This window comes from Phyllobates terribilis, unplaced genomic scaffold, assembly GCF_046119375.1.
Source record: "Phyllobates terribilis strain yellow unplaced genomic scaffold, ASM4611937v1 Scaffold_2__4_contigs__length_985480577, whole genome shotgun sequence".
Classification (NCBI taxonomy): Eukaryota; Metazoa; Chordata; class Amphibia; order Anura; family Dendrobatidae; genus Phyllobates; species Phyllobates terribilis.
Genome location: NW_027362762.1, coordinates 65,197,134 through 65,219,546, shown reverse-complemented (window position 1 = coordinate 65,219,546; position 22,413 = coordinate 65,197,134).

Genomic DNA, 22,413 nt, shown 5'->3' with positions numbered 1-22,413 from the left:
GGCACAGACCTGCCTGGCAAAAACTGATAGGAACTGATGTAACCTAGTCCTGAAAAGGACTCCAATTACAATTAGTCTTTACTCCCACAATCTATCTATTTAAGAGCACAGACCTGCCTGATAAAAGTCGTAGGAAATGCTGTAACCTAGTCCTTAAAAGGACTGCAATCACAACTATTCCCTACTCCCAAGCTATCTGTAGATTTGTGCGAAAATTGGCTTGAAATTAACAAGGTATAGCGCACACAGCAACAGCGGTGCCGTCTAACACGCAGCTGCAGCAGTGAGAAAATGGTGGCGACGGGGAAAATGGCTTGGTCTTATAGGGCAAGGACATGTGACATACACTGCCAATGACACATGCCCTTGCTTGTGTGAAAAAAAGCACTTCGCTCCGTGTGTGCGCTGCTGATAGGCTGACAGATTGCACCTCCCCACTGTAAATGCGGGAAAGAGAAAAAAAAAATGGAGATCTTCATTGTTCCTGCAGAGATCCATCCCCTGCCCCTCCCCCCACCCCGCTGTACACTCAAACTGCGTATTAACATTAATTTTCATCATTACTGAGAAAAAATCCAGTTATGATTTTGGTGCACGAACAGTTATCGAACATAACCTCGAACAGCCGAATTTTTCTCAAATTGTTCGTGTTCGCCGAACGGCTCGAACACCTCCCAAAACAGCTCGAATTTGAGATTGGCGAACAGTTCGAGTAGAACAACGCTCATCTCTAGTATTCACCTAATTACGCCCCTTCAGACTCTCCTCGGACCATTAATGGTAGTATCCCCATTTGTTAGGAAGTCCCCAGTGTACAGTCAGCCAGTGACGAGCTGAAATACTTCATAAAGTGCCCCCCAAATATTAGATTTCTTTCCTCCTACAGCATACTGTCAGCCATTCTCAGGTGGCATACTCAGTGCCCCAAGGAGCCCATGACGCGCCCCCAGGGCCGTGGGGTACTCGGCAGCCGGGCCTATGGATGCTGGTGGAGGATATCACAGTGGCTGGCCCGGTCCGTGGTCCAGGGCGGTCAACAAAAAAAGGGGGGAATGTTACTTGTAAGGGGCTTGTAGTTTTAGGAAGTGTTCGTGACGCCACCTGTGGAATGCGACCAAAGGGAGCCGCTGCTGTGGAGCAGTTCTCTGAAGCTGATGTTACTGCAGCAGGGATGGTGTGGCTCTCCACAGGAAGAGCTAGCTCCAGGGTAGTGTAGATATTGTTGGTTGCACTGGCCATTGTAGTGCAGGGGGGGAAAAGATGGCCCAGCTTAAATAATGGACGGAGGCAGTGCGGTGCAGTCATCCGAGTCTTTACTCACAGTTCTTATGTAAGTTCCACAGGTGCACTGTACGGGTGTCAGCCTCCCACGTCGAGCTGCGTTCACCAGACTGGGGGTTCAGCCCTTCCTCAGGTAGGTTTGGAGCATCTGACGGAACCCCGCTTTCTTGTGTTCCTCTCTAGACCGACTTCACGCTGGGTCTTCTCCCTCCTGCCCTGCTCTTCCCCACTCTCAGTCCCGCTCGGGTGCTCTGAAGTCCCTCCTGTCTAACTGGAGTTCCCGGACCTGCTTGACCCTCACAGAGATAAAAATGAGGCTTTGGCAACTGGACTATGAAAGCCAGAAGCCTCCGGTTTTTCCAGCCGAGACCTGGAGTAACACGGCTGGTCCAGGGGCCGGTCCTCTTCTTGCAGCCTGCAATCCCTCTGTCTTCTGACAGATTCGGGGCGTACGGGTGCCGTCCTGCACTCACCATACCCCCTGGGATCCCTTCAATACAACGGAGCCTTCCTCCTCTGGCTCCCCTCCTGGGCCTCTAGCACTAGGCCCTACTTGTGTAGCAGAGCTCCTAAGGAGACTCTGCTCCCAGACTGTCTTCACTGACTGCTCTACTCAACTGTCCTGCCACCCTAAGATGGCTTCCCATTATATACCTCCTTCTATGGTGCTCCCCTCAACTGCTTCCTCCACCCACACCCACTACTGGTTCACCCCTACCTTTGGGTTCCCCCCACTCCAGCCAGGGACAGGGCTCAGTACTGTGCACATGCATCTTGCCCTTCCAGCCGGCCTGGAGCACTGTAGTGTTGAATGTGAGTGTTGGGGTTCCGGGCAGCACTCCCTCCTTACCTGAGAGAAGGAGATACCACACCTCTGGGTGAGGTGCAGTACCTCTGTGGCGACTGAACCCTCAGGGGCGCCACACCCAGATGCGGAGTATACAATCCCAGCCTTTCTGGACTCCAGAGCTGTGCATGATGGATGGGAGCAAGATTTCTCGCTGCTGCTGCTGTTTTTCTATTTCACTGGCTTGAATAATATGTGTTGGGCAATGGCGGCGGAGCAGCTGAACTAAACAAAGATGCTCTGAATAGGGTTAGTGGACATTTGTGCTCAGTCATTCTCTCAACAGCTGGTTCCCTGCATAGTGATCATCCGTTCACTGCATATCAGCCAATAGAAATATTTTTATGCGGTGTTTGTCAAGAAAGAAGCAGAGCCTATGCAGCATATGGCAGTATAGCACGGAAGATTTCTTTAGCAATGAAAGTAAGAAGAGATGTCAGTTTCTAGAGGGGAAAGGAGAATGATTATGTGCAGTGTACACCACATCCTATAGTGTGGATATAGTAAGCTATCCAAAGGGTAATATCTCTCCTTAGATATAGCTGGTACAAGGAGACTTATAGGCAATGAAATGCTCCTCTAAGAAATGAAATATGCCAATTGTTTCTTCAGAGAGGCAGAGTGCAGGTATTGGAGGTAGCAATTAGAGATGAGCGTTGTTCTACTCGAACTGTTCGCCAATCTCAAATTCGAGCTGTTTTGGGCGGTGTTCGAGCCGTTCGGCGAACACGAACAATTTGAGAAAAATTCGGCTGTTCGAGGTTATGTTCGATAACTGTTCGTGCACCAAAATCATAACTGGATTTTTTCTCAGTAATGATGAAAATTAATGTTAATATGCAGTTTGAGTGTACAGCGGGGTGGGGGGAGGGGCAGGGGATGGATCTCTGCAGGAACAATGAAGATCTCCATTTTTTTTTCTCTTTCCCGCATTTGCAGTGGGGAGGTGCAATCTGTCAGCCTATCAGCAGCGCACACACGGAGCGAAGTGCTTTTTTTCACACAAGCAAGGGCATGTGTCATTGGCAGTGTATGTCACATGTCCTTGCCCTATAAGACCAAGCCATTTTCCCCGTCGCCACCATTTTCTCACTGCTGCAGCTGCATGTTAGACGGCACCGCTGTTGCTGTGTGCGCTATACCTTGTTAATTTCAAGCCAATTTTCGCACAAATATACAGATAGCTTGGGAGTAGGGAATAGTTGTGATTGCAGTCCTTTTAAGGACTAGGTTACAGCATTTCCTACGACTTTTATCAGGGAGGTCTGTGCTCTTAAATAGATAGGTTGTGGGAGTAAAGACTAATTGTAATTGGAGTCCTTTTCAGGACTAGGTTACATCAGTTCCTATCAGTTTTTGCCAGGCAGGTCTGTGCCAGTGCTGTGCAAGTTTTTTTCACAGCATTTGGCTGAATCTAGCAAAGCTAATCCTTTTTGGCCTATTTCAGAGTGTGTTAGTCAGTGGAGTAGCCTATCTGTGTTGCAAGATATACCACCTGTGTATAGAATACCAATTTTTTTACTGCACCTAGTGAAGTAAAATCTTTTGGGCATAGCATCATTCTATTAGTCCATCTATACTGACCTCCATCAGGTTGCAAATTAAAACTAATTTTTATCTGCATCTACAGTACCTCTGAAAAAATATTTGGGCTTCTACCTGTGTGTGGGACTTGTTGTATTAGTCCATCTATACTGACCTCCATCAGGTTGCAAACTGAATATATTTTTTTCCTGCATCTACCTCTGAAAAAATATTGGGCTTCTAGCTGTGTGTGGGTCTTGTTCTATTAATCCATCTATACTGACCTCCATCAGGTTGCAAACTGAATATAATTTTTTTCTGCATCTAGCTCTGAAAAAATATTTGGCCTTCTAGTAGTGTGTCGGACTTTCTCTATTAGTCCATCTATACTGACCTCCATCAGGTTGCAAACTGAATATAATTTTTTTCTGCATCTAGCTCTGAAAAAATATTTGGCCTTCTAGTAGTGTGTCGGACTTTCTCTATTAGTCCATCTATACTGACCTCCATCAGGTTGCAAATTAAAACTAATTTTTATCTGCATCTACAGTACCTCTGAAAAAATATTTGGGCTTCTAGCTGTGTGTGGGACTTGTTGTATTAGTCCATCTATACTGACCTCCATCAGGTTGCAAACTGAATATATTTTTTTCTGCATCTACCTCTGAAAAAATATTGGGCTTCTAGCTGTGTGTGGGACTTGTTGTATTAGTCCATCTATACTGACCTCCATCAGGTTGCAAACTGAATATATTTTTTTCTGCATCTACCTCTGAAAAAATATTGGGCTTCTAGCTGTGTGTGGGTCTTGTTCTATTAATCCATCTATACTGACCTCCATCAGGTTGCAAACTGAATATAATTTTTTTCTGCATCTAGCTCTGAAAAAATATTTGGCCTTCTAGTAGTGTGTCGGACTTTCTCTATTAGTCCATCTATACTGACCTCCATCAGGTTGCAAATTAAAACTAATTTTTATCTGCATCTACAGTACCTCTGAAAAAATATTTGGGCTTCTAGCTGTGTGTGGGACTTGTTGTATTAGTCCATCTATACTGACCTCCATCAGGTTGCAAACTGAATATATTTTTTTCTGCATCTACCTCTGAAAAAATATTGTGCTTCTAGCTGTGTGTGGGACTTGTTGTATTAGTCCATCTATACTGACCTCCATCAGGTTGCAAACTGAATATATTTTTTTCTGCATCTACCTCTGAAAAAATATTGGGCTTCTAGCTGTGTGTGGGTCTTGTTCTATTAATCCATCTATACTGACCTCCATCAGGTTGCAAACTGAATATAATTTTTTTCTGCATCTAGCTCTGAAAAAATATTTGGCCTTCTAGTAGTGTGTCGGACTTTCTCTATTAGTCCATCTATACTGACCTCCATCAGGTTGCAAACTGAATATATTTTTTTCTGCATCTACCTCTGAAAAAATATTTGGCCTTCTAGTAGTGTGTCGGACTTTCTCTATTAGTCCATCTATACTGACCTCCATCAGGTTGCAAATTAAAACTAATTTTTATCTGCATCTACAGTACCTCTGAAAAAATATTTGGGCTTCTAGCTGTGTGTGGGACTTGTTGTATTAGTCCATCTATACTGACCTCCATCAGGTTGCAAACTGAATACATTTTTTTCCTGCATCTACCTCTGAAAAAATATTGGGCTTCTAGCTGTGTGTGGGTCTTGTTCTATTAATCCATCTATACTGACCTCCATCAGGTTGCAAATTCAAAATAATTTTTTTCTGCATCTAACCCAGCCAATAGTTTTGGCCTAATACCACAGTTTGGCCACTCAGCTCTGCTCGGTTACCATCCATTGTTTTTTTGTGCAAACAACTCCAGAGTTGTGAATTAGTTAACCACCAAAATGAGTGGAAAAAGGCCTGCTGCTGGTGGAAAGGGGAATAGGCGTGTTGGGAAGGGGAAAAAAGGTTGTGTCCGTGGGGTAGGTGTTAAAGCAACAGTAACATCTGCAGAAGAAAGACCATCTTCCAGCCAAACTAAAATGTCTACTTCTTTTAGCGGACAATGTGATAAGATCCCTTTCTTACGGCCACGCCAATCGCTACAAATTCCAGATGAGGCACAAAAACAGCAGGTGCTTCAACGGATATCAGGTGCTCCTTTAAGTGGGCTCTCCTCCACATCAACTTCAACATAACAAATACTCCAGTCCTCAAAGGTGTCACCCAAATCGCACTTGCTTCCTCACAGCTCCCAAATCTCCAGCTGCCCGTCTGAGTATGAGGTAGAACAGATGGTTGAGTCTGCAGAGCTGTTTACTCATACTATAGCCTGGGAATCAGAGGTCGACTCCAGCGCTTCTGTGAATCCAGACGAGGAAATGATCTGCACTGATGCCCAGAATCTTTATGAGTCGGATCCAGGACCAGACGCAGAAGGTTCTGACCATAATGTAGACCCTCATTCCCAAACTGTAACTCCTGTTGGTGGAGACAATGAGGAAGACGATGATAAGACTCAAATACCTGATTGGAGCGACAACTTTAGTTTTTTGTCAGGGCAGGAACAGGTTGGCTCTGAGGACGACGGGTGTGATAACGCACAGGGTGATGATGATGAGGTCGGAGATCCCACTTACTGTCAACCCACAGTCAGCCAAGAGATGAGGTCAGCAGAGGAGGTGGAGGAAGATGCTAGTGACGACGAGGTCAGGTTGCGCCTTCCTGGACAGAGACGTAGTACTGGAAGCACGTCAACAACTGCATCCTCAAACACAACTCTGCCTCTCACCACAAGTCGTGGTGGCTCTTCAGGTCGCATGGGTGCTAAGCCTTGCATAGCCTGGGCATTTTTTCAGATCGATAAAGATGACCCAACTCGTGTTATCTGTAACATTTGTCAGCAAAAGCTAAGTAGAGGCCAAAAAATACATAGTTTGAGTACTTCATGCATGAACCGGCACATGGACATGAAGCATAAGTTGCAGTGGGAAGCTCAGTGTGCTACAATGCGGCCTAGCCGGCCGGGTCAACCACCGTCTGCCATATCTTGTGCATCCGCGGCCTCTTCATCCTCTGTGACTGGGGGGACCGCAGTCACACCTGTTTTGGGGCGCAGACCTGCCACCTCTTTACCCGCAACAGCCAGCGTGATTGGCAGGTCATCATTTTCTTTGGAGGTGGTAACACCAGCTGGTGTTGAGCGCTGTCCGACATCGATAGCACCACCTTTGGATCAAGGCAACCTAACATGTCCGCCTGCATCTTCCTCACAGACCGGCAGTTTGCCGGGGACATCCTTATCAACCCCGTCTAAGCACAATAGCCAGCCCTCGGTCCCTCAGATGTGGACAAGTAAAAGACCATTTCCTCCTAGCCATGAGAAAGCTAAGAGGTTGAATTTCACCATCTGCAAGCTCTTGGCTACAGAAATGCTGCCTTTCCGCCTGGTGGACACAGAGGATTTTAGAGACCTTATGTCCGTCGCAGTGCCCCAGTACCAGATGCCCAGTCGGCACTACTTCTCAAAGAAAGGTGTGCCTGCGCTCCACCAGCATGTCGCACACAACATCACCGCTTCTTTGAGAAACTCTGTGTGTGACAGGGTGCATTTCACCACAGACACTTGGACAAGTAGGCATGGACAGGGGCGTTACATGTCGCTGACTGGGCACTGGGTAACTATGGTGACAGCAGGACAAGGGGCTGCTGTCCAAGTCTTGCCGTCCCCACGAGTTGTGCGTCAATCCTCTTTATGTCAAAGTTCCTCCACTGCTTCTGCCTCCTCAACCTCCTCTCGGTCTTCCACCTGCACCCAAAGCCTGTCTGGTCATGCCACAAGCTTTCTAACTGCGCAGAAGGGATCCTGCACACCTCCTTACTATGCTGGCAGTAGGGCTCAACGTCATCAGGCGGTTTTTACATTGAAATGTCTGGGAAATGTGAGTCACACAGCTGAGGAGTTGTGGTCAGCTCTGGAGAACGAATTTCATGAATGGTTGTCTCCACTGGACCTGAAACCAGGGAAGGCCGTGTGCGACAATGCTGCAAACCTGGGTGCGGCCCTTCGCCGGGGCAATGTCACACACGTGCCTTGTATGGCTCACGTGTTGAACCTGGTTGTCCAGCAATTTTTAGCCCACTATCCCAGACTAGATGGCCTTCTGCAGAGGGCACGGTCGCTGTGTGCTCACTTCCACCGTTCGCATCCCGCAGCTCAGCGACTTACATCTCTACAGAAGTCGTTGGGCCTGCCACTTCACCGGCTAAAATGCGATGTGCCTACCCGGTGGAATTCAACTCTGCACATGTTGCAGCGACTGTGGCAGCACCGACAAGCCCTGGTGCAATACGTTCTGACGTATAGCCTGGGCCAACGAGATTCAGAGGTGGGGCAAATCACGCTGGAGGAGTGGTCTCAGATCAGGGACCTATGCACCCTTCTGCACAGTTTTGAAATGGCGACGAAGATGTTTAGTGCTGACGATGCCATTATCAGCATGACTATTCCGGTGATTTACATGCTGGAGCACATGTTAAACAGAATTCGGAGTCAGGTGGTGGCACAAGAGGAGGTGGAGGAAGTAGAGGAGGAGGAGTTGTATGCGGAAGGGCTAACATCTGCAAGGTCCAGACGGTCGGCAGCACCAAGGCGGCAGGCATGTGAGGGTGGGGGAGATGGTTTTACCAGGGCGCATGGTAGCAGCCAAACTAGTGAGGAAGGTGCAGGAGCCCAGGAAGAAGTGGAGGACGAACTGATGGAAGACTCATCAGATGAGGGAGACCTTGATCACATTTCTGTTGTGCGAGGTTGGGGGGAGAGGACAGAGGAAGGAAGCATGATTGTTACCTCGCCACCAACACAACAGGGACTTGGTGCTCCTGGATGCGCAACACACATGAGTGCCTTCTTGCTGCACTACCTGCAACATGACCCTCGAATTGTGAGAATTAGAAATAATCCTGACTACTGGGTTGCCACACTGTTAGATCCCCGGTACAAAAGTAAATTTGCAGAAATTATTCCTGCCATAGAAAGGGATGCACGCATGCAGGAGTATCAGCAGAGACTGTTGCAGAATCTTACATGTGCTTTTCCACAAAATACCAGTGGTGCATGTAGTGAATCTCACAGTTCCAACTTGCCAACCGTGGGACCGTCAAGTGTTCAGCACTCAAACCGTAACAGAACCACAGTATCTGCTGGTAACATCAATTTTGCGGAATCATTTCACCACTTTTTTAGCCCATCCTTTGCAAGGCCACAGGAGACAAGAAGTCTGACACATAGTCAATGCCTAGAGACGATGGTACAGGAGTATCTCCAAGTAAACATTGAAGCCACGACTGTGTCACTGGACCCTTGCTCTTTTTGGGCTTCCAATCTGGATAAATGGCCGGAGCTAGCCACTTACGCCTTGGAGATCTTGTCATGCCCCGCAGCCAGCGTTCTGTCTGAACGTGTGTTCAGCGCTGCTGGTGGTGTGCTGACAGATAAGCGCACGCGGCTCTCCACTGATAATGTAGACAGACTCACGTTCATAAAGATCAACCGTTTTAAGCTTTCAAATTACTAATCATGTTTATCTGTATCTTGACTGGAAAATAATTTGGGCTTTGTAGCAGTGTGCAGCACTGCTCCTATTAGGCCATCTATACTAAAGCTTCACCAGATTTAAAATTTAAAATAATTTTTAGCTGCATCTAGCCCGGAAAATAATTTTGGGGCTCCGAGATGCGCAAGACACATAAGTGCCTTCTTGCTGCACTACCTGCAGCATGACCCTCATATTGTCAGAATTCGAAGTAATCATGACTACTGGGTTGCCACACTCTTAGATCCCCCAAACTTTTCGATCAACCTTTTCATTTTAATAAAGACCAAAAAAATGGTCATTTTTGAAATTATAAGCATTAGCAGGTTGTTAGAAACTGAAATCAAACAGTTTTCAACTCAAAACTTTATTCTAGGTGATGTTACATTTTCACATAGGACCCCTTGTTCGAAAGGAGCTTCTGAACTCTCTCGTCCATTGAATTTGTCAGGTTTTGGATGGTTTCTGCTTCAATTGTTTTGCATGAGGACAGAATACCCTCCCAGAGCTGTTGCTTAGATGTGAACTGCCTCCCGCCATCATAGACACTCCTTTTAATGATGCTCCAAAGGTTCTGAATGGGGTAGAGGTCAGGGGAGCATGGGGGTCACACCATAAGTTTGTCCCCTTTTATGCCCATATCAGCCAGAGATGCAGATGTTTTATGTGCAGCATGAGATGGTGCATTATCATGCAGAAAAATGATCTTGCTGTGAAATACACGGTTCTTCTTCTTGAACCATGGCAGGAAGTGCTGTTTGAGAAAATCCACATACATTATGGAGTTCATCTTTAGCGCCTTCAGGGATCCTAAAGGGGCCGACAATCTCTCTCCCCATGATTCAAGCCCAAAACATTACTCCACCTCCTCCTTGTTGGCGCTGTATCCGTGTTTGCGTGGGGTGTCCATCAACCAGCCATCCTCCACTCCATCCATCTGGACCATCGAGCGCTGCATGGCACTCATCCGTGAACAAAACAGTTTTGAAATCAGTCTTCATGTAATGTTTGGCCCACTGGAGCTGTTTCTGCTTGTGTGAAGTGGATAGAGGAGGTCGACAGGATGGCGCATGCACAGCTGCAAACCTCTGAAGGACCCTGCATCTTGTTGTTCGGGGGACGTTGGAGTCACAAGCAGCTTCAAAAACTTGTCTGCTGCTATGACAAGGCTTTTTTGCCGCTGCTCTTTCAACCTGACGTAATTGCCTGTAGGAAAGAGTCCTCAATTTGCCCTTATCAGCACGCACACGTGTGTACTGTGAATCAGCTACATACTTCTTGATTGCCAAGACACTTCATCCTGATCATCGCACAATGTTGATTGTAGTCATGCCTTGACCTAAACACTCCACAATTTGTTGCTTCTCAGCAGCCGACACATCCTTTTTCTTTCCCATTTTGGCAGAAAATGTAGGCTGCTTAATAATGTGAGAGAGCCTTCTTAAGTAGTCTTGCCATTCATTGGACACACCTGCCAAACTAATTAGCACAGGTGTCTGCAATTGCTTACAGTGATATAAAGAGCCCTGACACACATCACCATCAATGAGTTTAACTGACAAACAAACAAATTCTTCCCTTATCACTCCTAAACACTTTTTGCATAATAATTTGGAACGCAGTGTACATGTGCTTTTCCACAAAACACCAGTGGTTCACGTAGTGAATCTTACAGTTCTAACTTGCCAACCGTGGTCTGTATGGAGTTGTTCAATAAAGGGCCCAAAATTAAGATAACATAGATGGGAGAGGTCTCTATGAATAGGAATTCCTAAGTATTTGATACCCTGTGAGGGCCAGGCAAAGGGAAAGTTGGACTGGATGGAATCCTATATGGATTTGGGGAGGGAGACATCGAGGGCCTCAGACTTCGCTGCATTGATTTTAAAATTTTACCATGTAACAAAGTGATCTATTTCAGCCATAACAGCATGGATGGATATATGTGATTGAGTGATATATACTAGGACATCATCAGCAAATAGAGAGCACTTGTACTCGGTGCCTCCCACCTCAATCCACCTAATATTGGGGTTATGGCGAATTGATGAGAGCAGGTGCTCCGTCACTAGGATGTATAAGAGAGGGGACAGAGGACATCACTGCCTTGTCCCATTGGTGATTGTGAAAGGTGATGAAAATGTTCTGACGCACCCCCTGGGCCTTGGGACACCCGGAGCCGGACCCTTTTTGGTGGATGCTGGTGGTTGTAGTCTTCGTGGCGGCGACCCGGTTCCGTGGCTCAGGGCGGTCAAACCAGTGGCGGAACTATTTATGTGGTTTTGATGTTTAAATGTCCGACTACGCCACCCGTGGATTGCGGTCAGAGTGAACCGCCGCTACAGGGCAGACCGCTGAGGCTGGTGTTGTGGGTGCAGCAGAACGTAGCATAACTCCCCACGGGAGGAGTATAGCCTCAGGGCAGTGTATGCGGAGGATGGGGGTGATGGTGCAGGGCAGCAGCAGTAACGACACGGAGTCAGTGATGCAGTTCAGGGCATTTACTCACAGTTCTTATTATCCAGACCACGTCTGCAGGTAACGGCTGCCCACGTCGTACTGTGCTCACCAGGTGAGGGGCTCAGACAACTCCCAGATAACTTTGGAGCACTTCACAGGACCCCCTTTGTGTGTCCTTTGTCTGGCCTTTCTTACCAACACTTCTGTCCGGCTGCCTCGGGCCTCCTCTTGGTAAACTTGGCGCCAGTTTCCCTGACCCTATGTGGTGCCTTCCTAGCGGGTGTAGCGAGGGACTGCGCCACATAAAATGTCAGAGCCTCTGGTTTCTAGCTGAGGGTCGTTTCCTGCCTCCACTAGTTCGGGGACCGGTCTCCCCCTTTGGCCTGACCCCTCCACGCAGGTGGATTCGGGCGTGCGGTGGCGACTCGCCCGTCCGCACCCCTGGGATCCCTTCATTCCTCGTTCCTGGAGCCTTCTCCGCTCCTCTTCCTTCCTTCTCCCTCTTCCAGGCCTGGGCCTCTGTTACTAGGCCCGCCTCCGGAGCAGAGCTCATGCAGAGCCCCTGCTCCCTGCCACTTCTGCTCAGACTTCTCTGCACTGAACTAAGATGGTGCCCACCTTTTATACTCCCTTCTCAATGCACCCAGGAACTGCTTCCTCCCTGCTCCTGCACTACAGGGTTCCCCTTCCTCAGTGTTCCCTCCCCCCACTCCAGCCAGGGACAGGGACTGTCGTGCCCATCTCAGGGGCATATTGGTCACCCTGCCCCACGGCAATGTGGTGTAATGCATGCAGGTGTCGGGTCCTGATCCACACTCCATCCTTACCTGAGAGTGAGATATCACACCTCTGGGTGAGGTGCAATACGTCTGTAGCAACCGAGCCCTCAGGGTGCTACAGTTCCATTTATCTTCAGCCTAGGTGACGTATTGCGATACAGGGCCGTGATTTTGGCTATAAAAGGGTCCCCTAGACCCCTACCCCAAGCTTTTTAAGAGAATCATATATGGCGTGCCAGGAGACTCTATGGAATGCTTTCTCAGCATCCAACGAGAGTATCTAATTACAAATTTTTAACTGCATCTAGCCCAGGAAATACTTTGTGCCTAGTAGCAGTGTCTGCTAGTCAGCGGATTATCCCGGCTGTTAAGCAAGCTGCACCACCTGTAGTTTAGACACTTAATTTTTTCAAAGGAAATGCTTCGGGACCATGGGATACTTAGTGAAGAGCATCAGGAGGCACCCCAAGGCATAGGGGCTGGGACTGGCAGTAGGATGCCTTGCGGTGGACAGCCGAGCTCGATCCTTATAAAAGCTTTTTAACTGCAGCAGCTTTAGTGGACGCTACTGGAGCTGGAATTACCGCGGCTGCTGGCATGAGACTTGCCCTCCAATAGATCCTTGTAAATGGATTTAAAGTGTATTCATTCAAATTAGAGAGACAATTTAAATTAAAAAGCTTAGAGCTGCCTCCACCACAGGGGGGCTCGCTCGACCCACCAGCGGACAGGCACCAGTATTGGGAGAGGGGGGCTGGCCGTCAGGGTTCACCGCGGCTCTGGCACAAACCCGGCGACACGGAGGTGGCACGGGCAGGAGCGGACTGGCCGTGTCGGCTTCTCACTTTTCGGATTTTAGAAGGGCATGACATGCCTATATCTGTGTCTCCCCCTCCTTTTACTCCTCCACCTCTTTTATTTTCGCATGACTATATGTACTTGTCACTTTTCCATGTGTTAGTTATGTCTTCTGAGCAGTTTGTCAGCTTTTGGACACCTTTGAAGGTGTTTTCTATGTGTTTCTATGTGTTTTTGTTTGCCTGCCATTGGTTTTAACGGTGTTCGAAGGTGTTCGACGAACAGTTCGACGAACAGTTCGGCGAACACACGGGTGTTCGACGAACCGAACCGAACTCGAACACTACGGGGGTGGCTCAACACTAGTAGCAATCCTAAATGTCAATATCAACCCCAATGACCCTTTAATAATCCCTTTAGCAATATAGACTTTTAGATTTGCATTTGCTACTTCCAATAGCTGTCACTAAAGTTCAAGTTCTCTTCATCAATATTTGCATATTTAAGTTTCCAGAGGAGCATTGCATGGCCTAAAAGTTTCCTTACTCCGAATTATCACTTTAAAAAGTCGAAACGTTCCTCCTTAGGCACCCGTCAGAGGCCACTCATCCAGCCAAGTTAGACATCTTGCTTTGAACTGAGACACGAAACTTGAGTCTGTCAATAAAGTGTCTAGATTGGCTTGTATTCTAAGTCATATGGCAAGGCCCATTAAAGGGTCAATATTGACGTTTAGGATTGCTACTTCCAATATGTAGCGCTAGAGTTCAAGACCTCTTCCTCTTTGAAGAGTCAATTTGCATACAGATAGGTATTGCACACTTTCTGACCATTATGCAAAAATAAGTATGTGAGATTTATATTATTGCTCATGTGTTTTATTAAAGATAATGCATTTATTAAAAGAGCTCACATCCCACTGGTGTGAGTATAATCTGAGCTGCAGTACCCCAGAACTGCCACTAATTATTGCACAGAGCTGTCATGTTCTGGCTCTGTATATTGTGTACTTCCAGCATCCACAACATTTAGGTACATTTTATGCTTCCAGCAGCCATGTCACTTAGGTACATTGTGTACTTCCAGCAGCAACAGCACTTAGGTACATTGTGTACTTCCATCAGCCACGTCACTTAGATACATTGTGTACTTCCATCAGCCACGTCACTTAGATACATTGTGTACTTCCATCAGCCACGTCACTTAGGTACATTGTGTCCTTCCATCAGCCACGTCACTTAGATACATTGTGTACTTCCATCAGCCACGTCACTTAGGTACATTGTGTACTTCCATCAGCCACGTCACTTAGATACATTGTGTACTTCCATCAGCCACGTCACTTAGATACATTGTGTACTTCCATCAGCCACGTCACTTAGGTACATTGTGTCCTTCCATCAGCCACGTCACTTAGATACATTGTGTACTTCCATCAGCCACGTCACTTAGGTACATTGTGTACTTCCATCAGCCACGTCACTTAGATACATTGTGTACTTCCATCAGCCACGTCACTTAGATACATTGTGTACTGCCATCAGCCACGTCATTTAGATACATTGTGTACTGCCATCAGCCACGTCATTTAGGTACATTGTGTACTTTCAGCAGCCACGTCACTTAAATATATTTTATACTTTCAGCAGCAACAGGACTTAGGTACATTTTGTACTTTCAGCAGCAACAGCACTTGGGTACATTGTGTACTTTCAGCAGCCACATCACTTAGGTAAGTTGAGTACTTCCAGCAGCCACAGCACAAAGTAGAATGTGTACTTCTGGCTATACAGGTATAAGTAGGGCTGCCGGTTGTCAGACCCTTTCTAATATCAATCCTAAACATAGTCATCAATATCTCGGTCCCTAACAATCTCTAGAAGACTTTAGGTGCATAGACTTTTGTCATATACATGGTGCCTATGTGGTGAAATGGAAAATGTAAAACCTGCATAATGAAACATAAAATAGTTAATTTGAATTCTAATTTTAAATTAAAAATCATCTTAATGAATATTTTCAACTTCAGGATTTTCCTCAATTATAAAACCAGCTCCAGAAGTGAAGACTTAGCAAACGTAACATGTGCTCACATTTTCTTCTCAGGAAAGATAAAAGCGTCGCTCAGAGTATTTGATTTGATTAAATAAATCATTATTAAATTAAGGATCAAGGCTTGAGCACGGACAGATAATTGAAGTTCCAGGGCTGTATATGAGGAAACAAGTGGAAGATGGTCTAGTAGTAATGCAATAAAGGTAAAATCACATCCTACTAACTGCAAAATTAACCTTTCAGTCTTGCAGTTAGTACCACATTGATTTTTTTTTCTTTCGTTTAATAGATATGAAGATATGGTCCTGATTTCATTATTGCCCTCGGTGGGTCAATTTAATTTTGAGAGCTGAATGAGGTACATTGTCAGGAACATTAATTGGAAATACCACCATCAAAATAAGCTGCGTGAATGGTACAATGAAGTATATTTCAAAGAAAGTCACAAAAACTTTGTAGTTATTTTTTTGGGGTGGTTTATTATTAAAGGGGTTGTGTCATGGTAGACATTTATAGCAAATTTTCAGGAACTGACACCTATCTCCACAATGGGGGTCTTGAGTACATTTGCTCAGCTGTATTCAAAACTCCCTTAGTAGTGAATAGAGAAACCTGGTGAATGCGTGGCCACATCTCCTCTTAGTGTTTGTCGGGTGCTACCTGGAATGGGTGATAGTAAGACCCCTTCTTCGGAGATAAGTGCTAGTCCTAGAGATGGGACCAAGCATCCAGCACATATTTCTGACATATGATATGAGAAAACATTGTTAAAGGTGTTGATTGGTTTAAAAAAAAAAATCATTTTTAACAGTAACCTGTCATCAGGCAATTAGGCCCCTAAGTAATGACATATTTAAATGTCCTTTAATACTTATTAAATACAAACCTTTCTGGTAGTGTTTAGTTTGGAAATTGTAGAGCAATCCATCTCTGAAATTTTATTCAATAGTGCAGTGGGTGGACACTGCACTTCCAGCTCTAATGCCTGTCTCCTTGATTCCCCGCCCACCGCCAGCCTTCTGTGTTTGACTGACAGGACACTCATCTCTCTTTCCCTGTCCAAGATCCTGCCCAAGCGCTGAACCAAGCCTGGGGTCATCTCAACAGAGAGGGGAGGTGCAAGCACAGATTGCTAGCGACAGCTGGTCAATCAATCTACACCAGTGGTACCCTGGCTCCCACAATATCATCAGGAACTTACTTCACATGCACCGCCCCATCAGGTGAGTCAACCATGAACAATGTGTCAGCGCCAGGGCGAATCTCGGGCAGGGTAAAAGAGAAGAAGAATCTGTCAATCAATAGACTGACAACGGCGGAGGGTAAGTAAGGAGACCGGCATGGGAGCTGGATATAGTTTAGCTGGCATCTGGAAACCTGCGGTGCACCCGCACTTAGCTGAATTCTGCGGGAAGAAAATTAACTTTATTCACCATGCAGCACTCCGGTTTCAGTCACAGGGGCACCGCCGGTGCTGGTTCAGTCACCGCTCTGAATAAAGAGGGTCGCTGCTGCAATCACGCCCCCTACCGTGACTAACAACAGGCCCTAATGTAGAGCCTGTGTCAGTTAGTTTCAGCCGCCATTCTGTATACTCAGTTTGGTGACTTAACCAGCGCCGGCACTGCCCCCGTAAATGAAACCAGAACATTGCGGGGAGAATAAAGTTGATTTTCTCCCTGCAGCGCTCAGCTAAGTGGGGGAGCCAGACAGATTAATAACATTATTAACCTGCAGATTAACCCTATACCTGCAGGTTAAAGCATTTTTTCTGGTGACCAGTTCCCTTTAAAAGGGTTGTCCACTACTTGGACAACCACTTTGCAATCCCACGCACTTCCTTTAGATGTATGTGATTTGTCCTAAGGCAGGTAAAGTGAAGTGAGCGCTGATTAACCGGTAGTGCCAATGCCGACATCTCTGGAGTAGCGTCTACACCATAAGTGAGTATAAGTGTTGTTATTTTACAAGGGAGAAACATAAGGCTTGAGAAGGGGTTATCCTAGTAGTGCACAACCTCTTAAATTCTTAATGCAATAAAAAGCAGATACAAGACAGCACAATAGTTTTTAGCGTGCTTGCTTGTCACGAGCAGCTCTGTTGAGTTTTTGCTTTTCAAGTGTAATATGAGGCTATGTGCCCACGATGCAGAAATGAAGCAGAAAATTTCTGCGGCATTTCTGCATCTCCCTGGAAGAAAAAACGCATGCAGATTGTGCATGCGTTTTTCCTGCAGAATACATGCGGATCCACATGCGGATTCACATGCGTTTCCGCATGCAGATTGACAAGCACTTTCCAGGCGATAGCATCACTTGGAAAGTGCTTTACAACTAGGTCACACTATATAAATCCATGCAAATAGCATGGATTTATACAGTGTGAACCGTAAAAATTAAAACAAATAAAGCTATACTCACCCCCGAGGCCCCGGTGTGTGCAGCAGGGCTCGTTCCTGTCTGGTTCCCGGCTGCCGGCATATCGCGAGACAGAGCGATGAAGGGCCTGCGGTCACATGACTGTGACGTCACCGCAGGTCCTCAAGCGATGCCGGCATTCAGAGAGAAGCCGCCGGACAGGTGAATATAACTTTATTTGTTATTTTATTCTTTTTTTACAGGTACAATGGTACCCAGGTCTGGATGAGAGTCTTCTCTCCTCCAGAACTGGGTACCATCCGCACATAGAGATGCATAGAAGCCGCTTGTACAAATGTACAGTCGCGGTTTCTATGCGTTTCAATGCAAGTCAATGGCGGGAGTTCCGCTGCGCTACCGCAAAATTAAATGACATGCTGCGGATTTTTGTACGCAGCATAAACGCTGCGGAAAAATCCGCAGCATGTGCATAGAACATGCGGAATCCCCTTGGGGACCATGGGGTGCGGATTACCTAGCGTTTCACAAGCGTTTATGCTGCGGAAATTCCGCAGCATAAACGCTTGAAAAACGCTACGTGGGCACACAGCCTAAAAATGTAAAAGAATATTCCCTAAAATCCAGACATTTAATTTTGACTGTTGTCCTCACAAAGTGTGCATGTCGCGAATAGAGATGAGCGGTGTTCGACTTGAACTGTTCGCCAATCTCAAATTCGAGCTGTTTTGGGCGGTGTTCGAGTCGTTCGACGAACTCGAACGATTTGCAAAAAATTCGGCTGTTCGAGGTTATGTTCGATAACTGTTCGTGCACCAAAAGCTTAACTGGATTTTTTCACAGTAATACTGTTAATTCACGTTAATAGACAGTTTCAGTGTAGAGTGGGCGGGGGGAGGGGCAGGGGATGGATCTCTGCAGAAATAATGCCGATCTCCTTTTTTTTTCCCTTTCCCGCATTTACAGTGGGGCGGTGCAGTGTGTCAGCATATCAGCAGCGCACACACGCAGCAAAGTGCTTTTTCTTCACACAAGCAAGGGCATGTGTCATTGGCTGTGTATGTCACATGTCCTTGCCCTATAAGACCCAGCCATTTTCCCCGTCGCCACCATTTTTTCACTGCTACAGCTGAGTGTTAGACGGCACCGCTGCTGCAGTGGGCACTATACCGTATAACTGTGTGAATTGCGAGCGAATTTCCAGTTACATAGAGAGATAGGTTTAGGGAGTAGGGACTAGTTCTAATTGCAGCCCTTTTGAGGCCTAGGTTACAGCAGTTCATAGCACTTTTTGCCAGGCAGGTCTGTGCCAGTGCTGTGCAAGTGTTTTTCACAGCATTTGGCGAAATTTAGCTCAGCCAATCCTTTTTGGCCTGTAGCAGTGTCTGGTAGTCAGTGGAGTAGCCCATCGGAAGCAAGCTACACCACCTGTGTATCTAATAACAATTTTTTACTGCATCTAACCCAGTAAATCCTTTTGGGCATAGTAGCAGTGGCTCGTAGTCAGCGGAGTAGCCCACCTGTGAAGGACGCTACACCGCCTGTGTATCTAATTCTAATTTTTTACTGCATCTAACCCAAGAAATCTTTTTGGGCCTAGTAGCAGTGTCTGGTAGTCAGCGGAGTAGCCCACCTGTGAAGGAAGCTACACTGCCTGTTTTATCTAATTCTAATTTTTTACTGCATCTAACCCAGGAATTTTTTTTGGGCCTAGTAGCAGTGTCTCGTAGTCAGCGGAGTAGCCCACCTGTGAAGGAAGCTATACCGCCTGTGTATCTAATTCTAATTTTTTACTGCATCTAACCCAGGAAATCTTTTTGGGCCTAGTAGCAGTGTCTGGTAGTCAGCGGAGTAGCCCACCTGTGAAGGAAGCTACACCGCCTGTGCATCTAATTCTAATTTTTTACTGAATCTAACCCAGGAAATCTTTTTAGGCCTAGTAGCAGTGTCTGGTAGTCAGCGGAGTAGCCCACCTGTGAAGGAAGCTACACCGCCTGTGTATCTAATACTAATTTTTTACTGTATATAACACAGGAAATCTTTTTGGGCCTAGTAGCAGTGTCTGGTGGTCAGCGGAGTAGTCCACCTGTGAAGGAAGCTACACCGCCTGTGTATCTAATTCTAATTTTTTACAGCATCTAACCCAGGAAATGTTTTTGGGCCTAGTAGCAGTGTCTGGTAGTCAGCGGAGTAGCCCACCTGTGAAGGAAGCAACACAGTCTGTGTATCTAATTCTAATTTTTTACTGCATCTAACCCAGGAAATCTTTTTGGGCCTAGTAGCAGTGTCTGGTGGTCAGCGGAGTAGCCCACTTGTGAAGCAAACTACACCGCCTATGTAGTCAGCGGAGTAGCCCATCTGAAGCCAGCTACACCACCTGTGTATCTAATAACAATTTTTTACTGCATCTAACCCAGGAAATCCTTTTGGGCTAGTAGCAGATTCTCATAGTCAGCGGAGTAGCCCATCTGAAGCAAGCTACACCGCCTTTGTATCTAATAACAATTTTTAACTGCATCTAGCCCAGGCAATACTTTGGGCCTAGTAGAAATGTCTGCTAGTCAGTGGAGTAGCCCAGCTGTTAAGCAAGCTACACCGCCTGTAGATCTAATTACAAATTTTTAACTGCATCTAGCCCAGGCAATACTTTGGGCCTAGTAGCAGTGTCTGCTAGTCAGCGGAGTAGCCCAGCTGTTTAGCAAGCTACACCACCTGTGCTTTGGACACTTAATTTTTTCAAAGGAAACGCTTCGGGCCCCCGGGACACTCAGTCAAGAGCATCAGGGAGGCGCCCCAAGGCAAAGGGGCTGGGACTGGCGGTAGCATGCCTTACGGCGAACCGCCAAGCTCGATCCTTATAAAAGCTTTTTAACTGCAGCAGCTTTAGTGGACGCTACTGGAGCTGGAATTACCGCGGCTGCTGGCACCAGACTTGCCCTCCAATAGATCCTTGTAAAAGGATTTAAAGTGTACTCATTCAAATTACAGAGCCAATTTAAATTACAGAGCTTAGACCTGCCTCCACCGCGGTGGGTCTTGACCCACCAGCGGACAGGCACCAGTATTGGGAGAGGGGGGCTGGCCGTCAGGGTCCACCGCGACTCTGGCACAAACCCGGCGACACGGAGGTCCCACGGGCAGGAATGGCTTGGCCGTGTCGGCTTCGCACTCCAGCGTAGTCCCTCTGCCCGCTCGCGCCCGTAACCTCAACGGGATGCGCAAGCGGCTTTTCTTCCCAGGGCTGTTCCCTGCCCAGCAGGAACATGGGGGAGCTCAGGTCGGCTTTCCACCGTACTCCCTTACCTCCCTCGCCCTCTTTCCTTCTTCCGTTCTTCATCTAACCCCTTGGCTCTGTGGTGTCTGCTCTCCCTCCAGTTCTCTCCTTCTCACAGGTGGACTACCGCGTGTATTCACACTGTGGCGAATCTTTTGGGCCCAGGCATAAGAAGTCGTTGAGGTAATGGATAATGTGTGCCCCCTTAGAAACCTCCATGACGACCCATTCGAGGAAGCAACTAAATGCCTCAAATAGTGAGTAGGATATGGAGCACCCCATGGGCAAACAGCGATCTATATAGTATGCTCCTTCCCAGAAGCAGCCCAATAGACGGACACTATTCGGAGGCACATGTAGTAAGTAACCGGAACGCCCCCTCAATGTCTGTCTTGGCCATTAGGGTGCCCCTTCCCAACTTCTTGACCCGCCTGATTGCCTTGTCAAAGGAGGTACAGTATATACTACTAGAGATGAGCGTTGTTCTACTCGAACTGTTCACCAATCTCAAATTCGAGCTGTTTTGGGCGGTGTTCGAGCCGTTCGGCGAACACGAACGATTTGAGAAAAATTCGGCTGTTCGAGGTTATGTTCGATAACTGTTCGTGCACCAAAATCATAACTGGATTTTTTCTCAGTAATGATGAAAATTATTGTTAATACGCAGTTTGAGTGTACAGCGGGGTGGGGGGAGGGGCAGGGGATGGATCTCTGCAGGAATAATGAAGATCTCCATTTTTTTTTCTCTTTCCCGCATTTGCAGTGGGGAGGTGCAGTCTGTCAGCCTATCAGCAGCGCACACACGGAGCGAACTGCTGTTTTTCACACAAGCAAGGGCATGTGTCATTGGCAGTGTATGTCACATGTCCTTGCCCTATAAGACCAAGCCATTTTCCCCGTCGCCACCATTTTCTCACTGCTGCAGCTGCGTGTTAGACGGCACCGCTGTTGCTGTGTGCGCTATACCTTGTTAATTTCAAGCCAATTTTCGCACAAATCTACAGATAGCTTGGGAGTAGGGAATAGTTGTGATTGCAGTCCTTTTAAGGACTAGGTTACAGCATTTCCTACGACTTTTATCAGGCAGGTCTGTGCTCTTAAATAGATAGATTGTGGGAGTAAAGACTAATTGTAATTGCAGTCCTTTTCAGGACTAGGTTACATCAGTTCCTATCACTTTTTGCCAGGCAGGTCTGTGCCAGTGCTGTGCAAGTTTTTTTCACAGCATTTGGCTGAATCTAGCAAACCTAATCCTTTTTGGTCTATTGCAGAGTGTGTTAGTCAGTGGAGTAGCCTATCTGTGTTGCAAGATATACCACCTGTGTATAGAATACCAATTTTTTTACTGCACCTAGTGAAGTAAAATCTTTTGGGCATAGCATCATTCTATTAGTCCATCTATACTGACCTCCATCAGGTTGCAAATTGAATATAATTTTTTTCTGCATCTAG